Source organism: Gopherus flavomarginatus, chromosome 23 (assembly GCF_025201925.1).
Source record: "Gopherus flavomarginatus isolate rGopFla2 chromosome 23, rGopFla2.mat.asm, whole genome shotgun sequence".
NCBI lineage: Eukaryota > Metazoa > Chordata > Testudines > Testudinidae > Gopherus > Gopherus flavomarginatus.
The window spans coordinates 13,515,278-13,528,579 of record NC_066639.1 but is presented as its reverse complement, the minus strand read 5'-3'; the positions used below and the strand labels follow the sequence as shown (position 1 = coordinate 13,528,579).

Here is a 13,302-nt window from a genome sequence, read left to right as displayed (position 1 = left end):
CCACTGGGAACTCAGTCCCTCACTGCCTGCCTAGGACCCCCACCACCAGCAGGATCTGCCATGCCGTTTGCCTGGGACCCCCTCCTCCACCTAGCGGGACCCCCTGATGCTTTACAGTGGGACCCCTCACTCTGCTTGCCTGGCATCCCCTAACCTAGCACCAGGGACACCCCCACCCCCAGTTCTGTTCATTGGGCATGACAGTGATTGCAGGAGCCAGCTGGGGAAGCCCAGATAGAGCCCCTGGCACAGCATCAGGCTCCCTCTAACCCCTTGTCCCACCTCCCCAGCAGACACCCACCCCTGCTGTTCTGCAGCCAACAGGATCCCAGCAATACCCACCTTCAGGACCCATAGGCTCAGGGCTGGGCACATCAGAACAACCCCTCAAAACCCCAAACTTCCAGAACCCACCAACTTACCTAGGGTACCCCCTGTCCAGCCACCCAAATAGCTCCCCCTGCCACAATCCCCCTTCAGCTGCTATCTCCCCACACAGCCCCATCCAGCAACACTGTTACCTCACAGTGTGTGATAAGTGGATAGAAAATTATCACCATCCCTGCTGGCCAGTCACACAGGCAGAGGGAGCCCTGGGGGCTGCTTCTTTAACAGGCGAATGGAAGGCCTGGAGGGCAAGAAAGGTAAGAAACTTCCATGGCCTGTCACTAGCAAATAATGGCCACCATGGCTCCACCACAGAGGTGGCTACATCCTAGCACTGTGGGAAGTAACCCCTCCTGGAGAGCATTTGTCATGGGGTTTGGAAAACTTCTGGACCCACACTGCACTGAGTGACCTCCTCATCCCGTGCCAGCTGGAGAAAAGAAAAGGGTACAGCCAACTCTCCCATTACCAGCTGGGAACCACTGATCCCTAAATATGGGGTGGCCTCTGGATTTGATGGGTATTAAACGTGTGTCTGGTCTCTTTCTTCGGCAAAAATTTTAACAGAGATGGGGGGGGGAGAAATGATTCTCAAAGGAGAGGGGAAAAATGATTCAGCTGCAGATAAAATGGGTGGGAAAACGCCCTTCATTGGAGATTTTAAATGGATATTTGAGAATTATGGAGAGACCAGGGTTCATGTTCAAGAATCTGAGAAAAGGTGTAAATCTGAGATTTTCTTGGTATTTTATAATTAGAGATAGGGAAAAATCTCAGGCCTATTCAATTAGAAATAGACAACTAGAGAGAAGTGGGGCAAATGTTTAGGGTATTTTATATCAACCCTTGAGATTTGCAGAGGAAACGTGTCACAAACTGCAACTGAAGGTGGAAAATTGGAATCAGGGGGAGACGGGGGGGGGATCGGGGGAGATGGGAGAGCTGATCATTGGGGGGGGGAAAGGGGGGGGAATCGGGGGACATGGGAGAGCTGATCATTGGGGGGGGAAGGGGGGAATCTCCCTGGATTTTATAGCCCATGTGAGACACTGAGAGAGAAAAGGGGCAGAACTAGAGAGAATTTGTATCGGGGCGAGAGGCACAAACAGGGACAGAGTCCAATTAACTCCCCCCCCTCATTCACCACTTCCCCCCCGGGAATTTCCTGGCTGCCCAGAGACAGTTCAACCCCCCCCCCGTGTCCCACTGACCTTCCCCCCCCAACTCTGGCTTCTCCCCTCCCTGCCCCACACCCCCCTCCTCCCACAGGGCCCCCCCCTGGGAGCAGCAGCTGCTCAGCCCAGTCCCGGCTCAAACGGAGGGGGCAGCTACAGCAACTTTGTTCTCCCGCCCCCAAGGGGGCTCGCACGGAGCATGCGCGATTTCAGCTGCTGACCCCTCCCTTCCCTGGGCTGGAGAGGGCGGAAGTACACCCGGGGCAGGCTGGGAGATGTAGTTCCTGACTCTCCCCGGAGCGGAAGTGACGTCGGCGAGGAGGCGGAGCCGGGCTGCGAAGGAGCGTTGGAGGCTGCTGCTCTGCCTGACTCGGGAGGGGCCGTTGGAGCCTCTCCCGGGGCCGGAGAAGGGTTTGTGCCGTGGGGGCTCTGGGCATGCGCAGATCGCGGCGGGAGAGCCCTTCAGTAACCCCCCCGCGCCCGGCCTAGGAAGGGGAGGGAGGAGCAAGTGTCCCCCATGGGGACGGGCCCAGCACCAGGTTTCCTAGTCCAGCTACTCCCCCCTCCCCATCACCTGCTGGTCACATTCCCAGACCCCACAGCCAGCCCCTCCCCACAGCCAGCGACCTTCTGACTCCAGCCCCGCTCCTTTCCCCTGTGAAAAGACATCACCCAGGGCTCCCTCCTGGCCCTGTGAGTGTGAGGCAAGAAGAATCCGTCCCATCCTGTTGTTAGTTCAATATCCCTGTATAATCCCCTCCAATTTCCCCTCTTTTCTCTTGAACTGTTGAATGGTGACATAAAATCTCCCCACATGTTGATGCTTGTCCCTTATATTGGCAAATATTCAGTTTGTGCCCCATTTTCTCCTCAGTTCTGAAATACTGATATCAAATTCTCAAAAATCTTCCCACTTTTCTCTTCAGGTGTGTGACTGAGATCAGGGCTCCTATCATACTGAGCGTGGCTCTGTTCTGACAGCTGCTGCGGAGACCCCAGCTGAGATCTGGGCCCTGTTCTGCCAGGCACTGAAGAGACCCCAGGTGAGATCAGACCCCACTGTTGTGCCAGGTAAAATTGAAACCTGGACTGAGATCATGGCCCCTCTTGTGCCAGGCAGCGCACAACTGCGACCCAAACTGCTGCATCCATTCTGCTGGGCACTTCAGAGACCTCGACTGAAATCTGTGTCCCCGTTGCGTCTGGCATTGCACTGACCCAGACCCAGATCATGCCTCACCATTGTACTGGGCACTGCACAGACCCTGACAGAGATCCTGCCCCCACATTTTCCCAGATGCTCCAGGGACCCCAAACAAAATCCGGGATCCTGTAATGCTGGGAGTTGCAGAGTCCCCAACTGAGGTCCGGCCCCCTGTTGTGCAGGGCTCTGCACCGACACTGACCAAGATCAGGGTCCCCATTGTGACAGATGCTGAACAGACACCAAGGGTATCTCTACCCTGCTGTTAAAAACCCTCCAGCTGGCCCATGCCAGCTGACTCAGGCTCACGGTGCTCAGGCGAAGGGGCTGTTTAATTGCAGTGCAGGTGTCTGGGCTCGGGCTGGAGCCAGACTGTAGGACCCTGCAAGATGGGACGGTGCCAGACCTTGGGCTGCAGCCCCAGGTGGAACATGGACACCACAATTAAACAGCCCTGTAGCCTGAGCTGTGTGAGCCCAAGTCGGCGGGCACAGGCCAGCCGCCGGTGTCTGACTGCAGTGTCGACATGCCCACAGGGACAGGCCTTGCCACAAAAGGCTCAAAGGCTAAATAGGCCAATGATGGGAGGCGACTCTCCATTTTACAGATGGGGAAACTGAAGCTCAGAGAGCTAAAATAATTTGCTCAAGTTTCCGTGGAGAATTTGGGGCAAAACTGGGAACTGAACCCAGATTATTTGAATTCTTGCCTCTCCCCTTAACCCCAAGCCCAGCGCGTGTGTGTGTACAGCGTTGTTTTGGTCTGTCTTTGCCTTGCATTGGCTTGCAAGGGAGACTGTAGAATTTCCTTCACTGAAAGTTTTTAAGGCCACGTTAGAGATCCACCAGTCTGGGAATGTCTAGGGATTCTTGGTTCTACCTTAGCACAGGAGGCTGAAGTAGACGACCTCTCAAGATCCCTTCCAGGCCTGCATTGAAATAATTCTCTTTTGTGCTGTGCCCTGTTCTACGCTGAACTGTTTTGCATGGTGCCATTTGGAACTGTGATTGCACCATGTTGTGTTGAAGTTTTATGGTGTATTGTTTTGCCTCAGCTTGTTTGGTCCCTGAGCTGTGTTAGTTTGAGTTGAGCTATTTTCCATTGTGTACTTTTGTCCTAGGGTGTGTTAGTTTGCATTGTGTTGCTTTCTTTTCCTTTGTCATTTTATGCTGTGGAGTGTAGGTTGTGTTTTTTCCCCCCTGAATTGCCTGACATTATGTTGTGGTGGGTTTTATTCTGTATGTTGTGTTTTTATATGTATATATTGCATAGCATCCTAGAAGTGTAGGGCTAGATAGGACCTCAAGATGTCATCAAGTCCAGCTTTCTCTTCTGAGGCAGGACCAAGTATATGTAGATTATCTCTGACAGAGCTTTGTCCTACCTGTTCTTAAAAACTTCCAGGGAAAGAGACTCCACAGACCCTCTTCTAAGACTGTTCCAGAGCTGAACTACCTTAGGTCTGGTGACACGCACACAGATTTTAGTGGTGAGCAGCTCTGGAGAGAGAGGAGACCCCAGTGAGTGGGCAGCTGGGTAAAGAGACTAAACTTGGGAGGAGAAATATTGACGTGTTCAAGGTCACCCAGGCTATCTGTGATGGAGCTAGAAATAGATCCCAGTTCGAGTGTCACTGTACTGCTGTTTTGGGCACTGAAGATCTCTGCCACACTGGTGTTTTAGGCACTTGTACAAACCCTTAGTGTAGACAGTATTCACACTAGTGCACTCTGATTGGTACTGGTGCACCATGTCCCTGTTTGAAGGTTTGAGGGGGTGATGGGGGGGGGAAGTGACCTCACAGAGGCTTAGGGCTGGCTGACCAGTGCAGCTGGTAAGGGAGGGGCAGGAGTGAGTGCTGGAGGTATGAGCCAGGAGCACAGCCCCACAGGGCTAGACACTGACTTCTCCTGACTTCTCCAGGGGACACACCCCCAGCAAGGTGGTTTGTCCATGGATGCACAGGCTGTCTTGGCAGGGCAGCTCAGCTGCAGTCCCTGCACAGCTCTTCCTGCAGCCTAATACAGTGTGCTCTGGGGACCTTCCCAAGCTGCGAGTGCCGGGGCTCTGGAGTTAACAGGGTCTGTTTCTGGCTCTGTCACGGACCTGTTTAGTGACCATGGGGACATCACAGCCCCTCTCTCTGTAACGCTGTCTTCAGTGACTCGAGAGCACGAGCACCAGCCTCAGGCACACTGTTAAGAAGCAGGGCACAAACCCCAAATTGGTTGTGAGGTCTGTATGGAGATTTCACCAACCAAGAATCCAGTGTAAATGCTTCAGGCTCTGTAACAGCATTAATATGGAATCACAGACAGTCCCCTTGGGTGACCCCGTATATCTCACCACGCAGGTGAGCTCACCTTTGTGACAGATGGTCCCTTGCACCAGGGGTACTCAACCTTTTTCTTTCTGAGCCCTCCTCCCCACATGCTATAAAAACTCCACTGCCCACGTGGGCCACAGTAACTGGTTTTCTGCATATAAAAGCCAGGGCTGGCATTAGGGGGCAGCAAGCAGGGCAACTGCTTGCGGCCCATGCCACAGGGGCCCCCACAAAGCTACATTGCTTAGGCTTTGGCTTCAGCCCTGGTGGTGGGGCTCAGGGCCCTGGGCTTCAGCCCCATGCAGTGGGATTTCAGCTTTCTGCCCTGGGCCTCAGAGCATCTAATGCTGGCCTTGCTTAGCGGCCCCCCTGAAAGCTGCTCATGGCCTCCCAGGGGGCCCCAGACCTCTGGTTGAGAACCACTGCCTTACACCACAAATCACAGCAATGTTCAGATTACTGCCAGTCACTTCCTTAGGTCAATTGAATCTTAGATCTCACAACAAAGACAACACTTGTAGCCAGTCCTGTAATAACCTGTGCTGAGATTTATTTAAAAGGAAATGAGTTGTTTACAAAGTTAAAGCAGGTTAAAGCAGATGGAGAAGAGTTAGTCTTAAATTTCAAAGGTAATAGAAGCTTCTATAATAAGCAAGCTCTACATATTCTTTAGGACTAACCCCAGCTAAGCAGCTGGGGATCTCTTGCTTATGCCTAGGAGCTTTGCCCCCCAGAGTCCAGGCTGCATACAGGTAATCAGTTTCTTCTGTATGTGGTTTTTCATCCCCTTCCTGCCGTGTGCTCTGAACTGGAAACTCAGCTAATGGGAAGTCAAGAGCACAACAACAGTCTTGTGTCTTCTTTAACATCCCATAATAGTTTATCTGGTGTTGATGGACCTTCCCTGCCAGGCAGGGTGTAATGCATTTGGTTGCCAATCAGCACTTCACCTAGGTAAAGTCTCTCTCCTGTCTGGTGATTTACAGAGCCACAGAGGCTCACAATGCAACTAGTCAGATATTAACCTAGGCAGCAACTCACAAGCATTCAATAAAGTGTAAACACTGAACACATTCTTATGTTCACAGTCTGTACGAGGAGCATCTACTCATTTGGACTCACTGGGGAACCACGGAAAGAAACAAGATGTGCTGCAGCAAGAAGGCCCAGTCTCGGAGCTCCCGGGGTCACGCTTCCCAAAAGCTAAAACTAGGCCCAACCCATGAATGGGGCACTCCCAGGAAAGACTGTGTAAAGGCTGGAGCATCAAACAACTTAGTTAATCTGAGAGAGCTGCCTTGGGGACAATGACAGGGAGAATCCCCAGAGTGACTCCTTTGATTCTGCTCATCTCTGGCCTTTGGTTCTTAGAATCACAGAACTGGAAGGTACTTCGAGAGGTAGTTAGTCCAGTCCCCATGCACTTAAGGCAGGACGAAGTATTATCTAGACCAAGAGTGGCCAACCTGAGCCTGAGAAGGAGCCAGAATTTACCAATGTTCATTGTCAAAGATACGGTAATATGTCAGCAGCCCCCCATCAGCTCCCACCCCCTGCACCCAGCACCTCCCACCCATGGGAAGCCTCACTAATCAACACCCCTTCTCACTCCTCCTGATCAGCCGTTCATGCGATGCAAGACACTTGGGGTAGGGGGGGAATGGAGCGAGGGCACTGCAGGCTCAGGGAAGGGGTGGACTGGGGGCAGGGCCTGTAGCTGAGTAGTGAGCACACCCAGCACACTGGAAAGTTGGTGCCTGTAGCTCCAACCCCGGAGTTGGTGCCTATACAAGGAGCCGCATATTAAATTCTAAAGAGCCACATGTTGACCACCCCTGATCTAGACCATCCCTGAGAGGTGTTTGTCCAGCCTGCTCTTAAAAATCCCCAATGATGGAGATTCCACAGCCTCGCTAGGCAATTTATTCCAGTTCTTCAGCACCCTGACAGGGAGTTTTTCCTAATGTCCAACCTAAACCTTCCTTGCTGCAATTTAAGCCCATTGCTTCTTGTCCTGTCCTCAGAAGTTAAGAAGAACAATGTTTCTCCTTCCTCCTTGAAACGAACTTTTATGTACTTGAAAGTTGATCATATCTTCTCCAGACTAAACCCAATTTTTTCAGTCTTCCCTCATAGGTCATGTTCTCTAGAACTTCAATCATTTTTGTTGCCTTTCTCCAATTTTTCCACATCTTTCCTGAAATGTGGGGCCCAGAACTGGACACACTACTCCAATTGAGACCTAATCGGTGCAGAGTAGAGTGAAAGAATTTCTCCTCATGTCTTGCTTACAATACTGCTGCTAATACATCTCAGAATTATACTTGCTTTTTTTGCAACAGTGTAACGTTGTTGACTCATATTTAGCTTGTGATCCACTGTGACTCCCAGATCCGTCTCCGCAGTGCTCCTTCCTGGGCAGTCATTTCCTGTCTTGTATGTGTGCAACTGATTGTTCCTTCCTAAGTGGAGTCCTTTGGATTTGTCCTTATTGAATTTCATCCTATTTACTTCAGACCATTTCTCCAGTTTTTCCAGATCGTTTTGAATTTTAATTCTATCCTCCAAAGCACTTGCAACCCCTCCCAGCTTGGTATCGTTCGCAAACTTGATAAGTGTAACACAGATACTCTGTTACTGGGAGGGTTTCACTATGTCTAAGGGGGTTACACCCTGGTGGGAGGGGGATAGGCCTGTACTGGAATAAGGTCACTCTGTGCTTCCCAGTGTGGCAGAACCTAGAATGTCCATTACCAGGGAAAAATCCTGTGGGGAACTGACGTGTGGAAAGGAGAGAAACCCTGTGTGAATTCTCTCACATTGCCCTTCTCACCCTGGTAGGCTACAGAATAATGTCCACGTTTCGCCCCAAATCATCCCCTCCTCCTAGCGGGAAGGAAATGGCTGCAATGGAGCTGGCTCAGGTAAGGGATTATCAGAGAGCTAGTGGTGAGTTCTGCTTGGAGGGAGAGGAGCAGTAAATGTATAGGAGGGTGGGAGCTGCTAGAGGTGGTGGGAGCCAGGAACTATCTAGGGTATGGAATGGGAGGGGAAAGGATGTGACAAACCTGCTGAGGCTTGTGTACTCTAGGGTGTGATGGGTTGTCACCCCGGGGTGCAGTCTTGGGGGCTTCTGGAAACTACTGTGCCCTCTAACCCTCAAGCTGGGCTGGCCCTTCTCACGCTGCTTTGCTGGAGATTCAGCCAGCCTCTCCAGGGCCTTTTATCACCCAACACGACAGCAAGTGGCACCATGCAGCCAACTAAGCTTCCTGAGTGCTTTACGTAAGCCACTCAAGGACAGCTAGAAGACAACAGCCAATTTTCCAGCGATAAGTGTTAGCAAACAGATCAAAGCAGATTACTTAACAAGTAACCAAAAACTCAAACCAAGCCTAACATACTATCTGGCTAGAATTTGAATTAGCAATTTCTCACCCTGACTGATGCTACATGCAGTCCACCAAGTTTCCATACACAAGCTAGAAATCCCTTTACCTGGGACCAACATTTCCCCCAGTTCAGTCTTTGTTCCTCAGGTGTTTCCAGGAGTTCTCTTGTGTGGGGAATGAGGCCAAGAGCTGATGTCACACCCCACCTTATGTGCCTTTTCCATATGGCAGGAACCCTTGGTTCCAAACTCAGTTCCCAGTCCAGTTTATGGAAAAATACAGGTACTAAAATGGAGTTTAGTGTCATATGGTCTGGTCACATGCCCCGAGCATGGCCTGCTGAGTCATAGTAGCCATGACTCATAGGCTGGCTGAAACGTTCACAGGAAGGCTAAGCTCTTCCACGGTCCATTGTCTTTGTTGATGAGCCATCATCACTGTCTGGCTTCTTTGTTGTACCTGAAAGGCTTTTTGTGGATGTTACCCAGAGTAAGCACATTTGAAATACAGATACATAGTCAATATCCATAACTTCAGGGACGAACATGATACATGCACACACATAGGACAATCATATTCAGCAAATCATAACTTTTCCAATGACACTGAACATGACGCATCTTGCACAAAATGTCCTTGCACGTAATTATGTCCTAATCATTTTATAATCATACCACTATACTGATGTAGTGTCAGGGCCTAATTTCAAGGCACAGGAGTTGGGAGTGGAACTTCCCCTCTTCGTGGAACAGGAAATAACCCTCTAGCCAGGGCTGGGAAAACTTCCCAGACTCCCAGTGCTGAAACCTGAAGCTATTGACACTTCATTAGTTACCACCACCTCCAATCTTTGTGGCAACTGCAAACTTTATCAGTGATGAGCTAAGAACCAATCCTTGTGGGAACCCCCTAGAAAGGAATCTACTTGACCATGATTCTCCATTTACAATCATAGTTTTTAATCTATTGAATGTATGCTGTGTTTATTTTGTATCTTTCTAGTTTTCTAGTCAAAATGTTGTGCTGAACCAAGTCATATGCCTTACAGAAGTTTAGGTATATTTCATCAATACTATTAGTTGCAACCAAACTTTTGATCTCATCCAATAAGGATATCCAGTTACTTTGATTGGATCTATTGTCTCTGAACCTTTGTTAATAGGTACTAATTATATTAACCTCCTTTAATTCTTTATTAATTAAATCCATATTCGCTGCTCCATTATCTTGCCCAGTATCAGACTAACACTCTTGTAATTAGCTTGGTCATCTCTTTTACACTTTTAAAATATTGGCACAGCATTAGCTTTATTCCAGTCTTCAGGAATTTCCCAAGTGTTCCAAGTCCTAGTTAAAATCAACATTAACAGTCCTCCACACTCCTCCACTAGGTCTTTCAAAACTCTTCGATACAAGTTATCTGGACCTGCTTATTTAAACATGTCTAACTGTAATAGCTGCTGTTCAGCATCCTCGTGAGTAATTGTTGGGATGGAAAGAGTGTCGTCGTCAACGTCTTATATGACTTACATCATCTGTTTTTCTCCAAATCCAGGAGTGAAATATTTATTGAACACTTTTTTACCTCTTCTGTATTATTTTGATAATTCTGCCATTTCCATCTAGTAATTTACCATTACCATTGTTAGGGATTATTTTGTACTTAATATACTTTTTTAAAACTTCCTTCTTATTTTCATTAATTGATCATTGATTTCTGATAGCTTTCCTTGCCAATTTTCTACAATTCTGACTTTCTAATGTCTATTCTTTACTATTGACTTCCCCTTTCTTCCATATATTTTATTTGGAGAGTGTTGGGATTCCTACCAGGGAGCCACCAGCAGGGTCCAGAGACAGCCCCATCTCCTATATCAAGGCCTGTCTAGTAGCTATGTGATAAATGTGATGACTCTGCCTCCGTCTGTTAGCTGGGAGACACAAAGGTTCTCTCTTTCCACCCTCTGATGCCTCCTGGCTGCTCTAGGCAAGGTGGGGTGTGACTCTGTTAACGTGTCTCCCGGAGCATCCATTTCCCTGGTGCTGCTGTTACATGAATAGTGGGTTTGTGAGTGGGGCAGCAGGTACTGAGTGTTGGACTCTCGCTCTTTCAGGGGCTGATGACCTTTGAGGAGGTGGCTGTGTATTTCACCAAGGAAGAGGGGGCTCTGCTGGACCCCACTCAGAGGGCCCTGTACAGGGATGTCATGCAGGAGAACTATGAGACGGTGACCTCGCTGGGTAAGGAGTCCTGTTCCCTGGGTTATTAGAAGCTGTGGGGTCTCTAAAGAACCTGAGTATTAATAATTTGATACTTTTATTTGTCATACAAGTTTTGACAAGTTTCCTTGTCCCCCCTTTTTTGCCTTATCTCACACCCACTGGTATCATTTTTGGACATGTGCCTTTTTGGTGCCGTCAGTCATTTTAAAATTGCATTTAATGTGTCCTTATTGGATACATTAATAACTACATTAATAACTGTAGCTGTCATGCCTTTTCCTCATTTTAAGAGGAAAATATGCCACGTATAGAATTCTAAATTGAGTAAATAGGTGTATGACTCATGCATGGCTTGTGTGACAGTCAGATGAGCTCCTCTTTCGATAGGAGAGCGTATAATGTTTCCATTCAGGACTGCACCGGTGAAGGGAGAACAAAGCTGTGGGAGGGGAGGAGAAGGGGGGGAGTAGATAATTCTGGGGTGCCAGGACATGGGGAGGATGTGTGCAGGGTCAGAGCTAAGAAGCAGCAGGGAAGAACGAGGTAGTGAGAGGTGAAGAGGGAACACAAGAATCTCTCAAGGTGCTGGGAGGTGGTGCTGGCTGAGAGTAATGGGAAGAAGTGGAGAGGAGTGTGGAGGAAGGGCACCGAGGAAGTGGCTCAGTCTCAGGTGTTGAAGCTAAGTGTCCTGTCGTTGTGGAAGAGTGGGACCCCTTGGAGGTCTAGTGCACTCAAGGGGTATCTCCCAAGGACTGTTTAAAAGCTAGGGTATTGCAGAGATCCTATGAATCCATGACAGTGTGCCAGAGGTTAAGCCTTATGGGGAAAATATATAAAATAAGAAAAGGATCTAAATGTGTGTTTACCATCGCTCCCTGTCAGTCCTCATGGGAATCTCTTATCCGTTCCAAAGTGTATTAAAACCTTCCTTAAAGGCTTACCTCTTGGTTATCAGGTCATGTCCATTTGTTAGAGGGTTTTCCCTTCACCTCTCTCTTCTCTGGTTTTTGTCATGCAGACAGCAAGCAGCAGAAGGCCAGAAGTCTGAAGCACAGATAATGCAATGTTTATTGGGGTTATTTCCAAGCAAGCATATTCCACTACCCTCATTAACTTACACCTAGGAAAATTAATTATGCAGCAGACAGAAAGAATTAGAGAACCAGACTGATTAACAAAGTAAAAGTGGTGGCCATAAAGATAAAACAATACAGAAGTGAGGGTTTCACAGCCACAACCATTGATAAGTGATTTCTTGCCAGATAGGCTGCTATCAAACTAAGTTTTCTTTAACCATCTTAAGATCTGTTTCTTCATCTGGTGGTGATGGGCACTATCAGGACAGGACTGACTTCCTAACAGCCCAATAGCACCTTATTTCAGTGTGACTGGTTTGGGATGTGAGGATGTGACCCTTCGCATCCCAGCTTATGGCTGCCCCTGCTGCTTAGTCAAAGGCCTTAGCCTAAGGACAAGGCCTCAGCCTATCCTGGTGAGAGAAGGCCCATACACAGGCAGACTGTGATTTTGATTCTTAGCTAGTTACAGGGGTATAAAGACAAAGTGATAAAAATACACCTAAGTTCTTAAAGTATAGGCTTTACAGGCAGACCTGAATATCTCTATTCTAACAATGAGTTCTTCCCCTTCCCCCATTCTTTGATTGTCTTCTCTATTTAGATCAGGGGTCGGCAACCTTTCAGAAGTGCTGTGCCGAGTCTTCGTTTATTCACTCTAATTTAAGGTTCCGCGTGCCAGTAACACATTTAACGTTTTTAGTCTCTTTCTATAGGTCTATAATATAGAACTAAACTATTGTTGTATGTAAAGTAAATAAGGTTTTTAAAATGTTCAAGAAGCTTAATTTAAAATTAAATTAAAATGCAGAGCCCCCCCCCCCCGGACCAGCGGCCAGGACCCGGGCAGTGTGAGTGCCACTGAAAATCAGCTCGCGTGCGGCAGGTTGCCTGCTCCTGGTTTAGATTGTAAATTCTTCAGGGCATGGGCCATCTACTGTTCTCTGTTTGCACTTTGCCTAACACAACGGGGACCCGCTGTTAGTTGGCTCTTAGGCACTAAGGTAATGAATATGATTTATTATAATAATAACTCTCCTGCCACTTTGAGCCAAGGAAGGTGGCCTTGGGATGCGGAGCCTTATTTGGGATGTGTTAGTAACGTTGATTTGATTTATCAACTTAATTTAATTTGTTTTGTAATTAATTTTAATTAATAATACTACTTAATCATTTATATTAATTAATATGAGTTTAAGCTCGCCAGTTTGTTTGATCAGAAGATAAAAGTTCATGTTTCAAATCAGGTTCCACAGAATTGATAAAGGGACCTTTGGGGGTATGAGAGGAAGCTCACACTGAGACAGATCTAGTCATAATGACTTTTTATTATCATCAATGAATTAGTAAGTAAATTGTAAAACAGTTAGAGTTACAGAGTTACAATTGTATTACTGTTAGTCAAGAGATACATGTGATAATACAATATTATGTGCTGCAAACTTTGGTTACTATTCACATCCTGTTTTGATAAACTGGCGTTGGCCTCGCCTCTGGCGGTTCCGGTTTCACACCTCTT

The 13,302-nt window shown here is 48.0% G+C and overlaps 3 protein-coding genes and 1 long non-coding RNA gene across 9 annotated transcripts in view; 2 read left to right on the top strand and 2 right to left on the bottom strand.

Moving 5' to 3' along the window:
* The window catches only part of LOC127039327 (zinc finger protein 420-like), a 645,607-nt gene that overhangs the window by 307,338 nt on the left and 324,967 nt on the right, over positions 1–13,302 (bottom strand). The gene's annotated exons all lie outside the window — the stretch shown is intronic.
* LOC127039329 (zinc finger protein 665-like) overlaps positions 1–13,302 on the top strand; it is a 370,491-nt gene that overhangs the window by 145,072 nt on the left and 212,117 nt on the right. The gene's annotated exons all lie outside the window — the stretch shown is intronic.
* LOC127039362 (gastrula zinc finger protein XlCGF57.1-like) overlaps positions 1–13,302 on the bottom strand; it is a 261,180-nt gene that overhangs the window by 211,556 nt on the left and 36,322 nt on the right. The gene's annotated exons all lie outside the window — the stretch shown is intronic.
* LOC127039491 (uncharacterized) overlaps positions 1,919–13,302 on the top strand; it is a 54,271-nt gene continuing 42,887 nt past the window's right edge. For 2 of the 3 annotated variants that reach the window (XR_007771053.1, XR_007771052.1), the window contains exons 1-2: positions 1,920–1,973; positions 2,489–2,605. This is a non-coding gene — a long non-coding RNA (uncharacterized LOC127039491). Of the gene's footprint in view, positions 1,974–2,488; positions 2,634–13,302 lie in introns of all 3 variants that reach the window. The other variant, XR_007771051.1, reaches the window with a different exon arrangement.